Source organism: Spermophilus citellus (assembly GCF_964194105.1).
Source record: "Spermophilus citellus genome assembly, contig: SCAFFOLD_142, whole genome shotgun sequence".
In the NCBI taxonomy this organism is placed as follows: domain Eukaryota; kingdom Metazoa; phylum Chordata; class Mammalia; order Rodentia; family Sciuridae; genus Spermophilus; species Spermophilus citellus.
In genome coordinates this window covers 27,650-30,238 of record NW_027672820.1, presented here as the reverse complement: position 1 = coordinate 30,238, position 2,589 = coordinate 27,650, and positions in this window count along the sequence as shown.

Genomic DNA, 2,589 nt, shown 5'->3' with positions numbered 1-2,589 from the left:
TGTTTTGTACCACTGAATAACACCATTAGCCCAATGCAATATTTTTGCAACTTGATTTGAAAGTTTGCCCTTGAGGCAATTAGGAATTGGGATTGTGCAATTATTGATTAAACTTAAATTCTTATCTTTTTTAAAAAAAATTAGGGATCCAGTTTGCCCTTTTTATAATCATCAATTAATTAGGAAGAACTGGACCAACAGAAAAATGACAGAAATTGGGAAAAATAGATGGATGGATAAGCAAAGATATTGCAGAGTGCTTCAATGAATTCCTAATGGAAGGACAAATGACAAGAATTGGTGCTAAGAAGAAAGACATATTTTTTTCTTTGATGGCTTAATGATCAGAAGTAAACTTAATCATGGCCAGACCAGCTTCCAGGGTACAGTAGTGCAGACTATAGATTAAAAGAAAAGTTTTCTTTTATGTGGAGAGTAGAAATCTGTGATAAGGAAGATACTTGTGGGGCAGACATGCCTTTGCATTAGTACCCCCAAATGACAACAGTATCATATTTGCTGCTAAGTCTGAAGAAGAGAAAAATAATTGGATGGCAGCCCTTGCTTCTCTTAATTAAGGATCATATAGCTGAAGGCAATTTTTTTTTGTAGTTCTATGTATGCAGTACTGTAGAAAAGGTTTTATAGAATTTGTATGTTCTATAAAATGATAGGAAACTGGAATCTTCAGTTGATTAGTTTTCTCTGTTGTATTTAAAATGTTTTTTTTAAAATTTATGTATCAACAAATTCCTTTCCTTTTGGTTTTCTTCTTAGATTTGAAATTCCAGATCCAGAACCTACTGAAGCAGACAAATTGGCAATAGAGAAAAGTGAACAGCCATTCAGTGTTGGACTTCGAAATAAATATGTCCAACAAGGACAACTTAGGTTTTAATTGAATATTACATTTTCTATGTGCCATTAAATGTTCAGTTTATAGTAAACACAAACGTTCTTAGCTCTTAATTTAAATATAAGTGTTAGTGTTAACTTCGTGATCATTAAATTTCCAAATTTCTTTATCTATGAAGCTATTTTAAATAAATTCTCTGAAGAAATGTAGCATGCCCTTTGCATTAGCTCTCTCAGGCATGTGATATGTTTACAAATCAAAGTGTGTTATGGTAGGTAAAACTGAAATGGGATAGGGAGGGGCAGCGTGGGGGATAAAGGAAAAAGAAAAGCAGCCAGTCAGTCCGGGGTGTATCCAGAAAACTCGGTCCTCTGCTGTTTCCTTCCACCTCTTTCCCATAGAACTAATGAACACATAAGTCGGAATTCTAAATTAAGAAGGGTCCTACACAGAGCCTGGAGACCCGGTCACTTCCCTTCCCTTCCTCCCCGAGTGGGCTGTCCAGGGCGATAGGGTGACAGGCGGTGGGGTTCTGCTCGCACGGACAATGAGGTGCCAAGGGGCTGGTGATGGCCCGCGGGATCCCAACCCATTGGAGGGCGGTGGCCCTGCATCCCTGGGCTCCTCAGGACAACTCTCCACAAGCACCAGCTGCTTTCTTGCGCAGGGACGCGGTGAAAGCCCACGGCGGCAGCGGCTCCCATGGGTCAAGTTCGCGGCTGCCCGCCCCCTGGCCGTACTGGAGGCCGCCCGGCGCGGAGAGGCTCGGCCTAGCGCGGTGGCGCCACGTGGGGAAAAGTTTGCAGGAGCGCCGCGGGGGCCTCGCGCGACCTGATGCCCGCTCCCTCTGCGGCGCCTGGTCACGCCCAGGCCCGAGCGCCCCGCGGCATCCCCGCCCCAGCCTCCTCCTCCGACCCCAAGGGTCGCCTGGGGGAAACGCCTTGGGGCTCCTCGGGCGGGTCGAGGAGCAAGTGTCCCGGGAAGACGCACGGTGCGCGAGGAAGGTCGGGGGCGCCCGGTGGGGCGCTCCGGAGGGCAGCCCCCGCGCGGTCCTCGCCCCCGCCCCCCGCGCGGCGCCCCGCTACCCCCAGTGCGCAGGCCCGGCCGCCCCAGCGCGCATGACCTGGGCTCGGGAGCGCTGCGGGCCCCCAGCCGCCCACGTGATCCTGTTGGCCGCTGCCCGCCCCGGTGGCTGCTGGCTGCTCGGCTTGGACCTCTTGCTGCCCGGCGGTGAGTTCCTGCGTGAGCAGCGGCGGGGCGTTCTCCCGCGCCGTTGCGGGCGAAGTTCCGCGTCCCTACTTTGCTGCGACCTTTGCGGGCTCCCCGGCGGGTGCGGCGGCAAGCGTCTGCGCGGGGGGAGGGACGCTGTGCTGCGGGAGGGAGGGCTCCGTGTCAATTTTTTTGTGCGACCAACCGCTCCCAGAGCCTGTGGCGCGCGGGCGGCAAGCGCGGGGACCCCGACGTGGTAGAGCCATGGATGGACCGGATTGGGGCCTTGGACTCCGCAAAAAGCTGCGGTCACGGTCGCAGCGAGACCGGGAGATGCGCTCCCGGGTTGGTCTGGGGGCCGGCTTGGCGGGCGGCGGGGCCGGCTGGACTCGGGCGCCCTCTCTCGCTTTGTCGACCTGCTCCCACAAGGAAGACAATGGGAAGCCCGGTTTTCCGCCCGGTCCTGCCCAGACCCCCGCCGAGGAAGCGTAGCGAGTCCACCTTGGCCAAAGAGGACATCATCG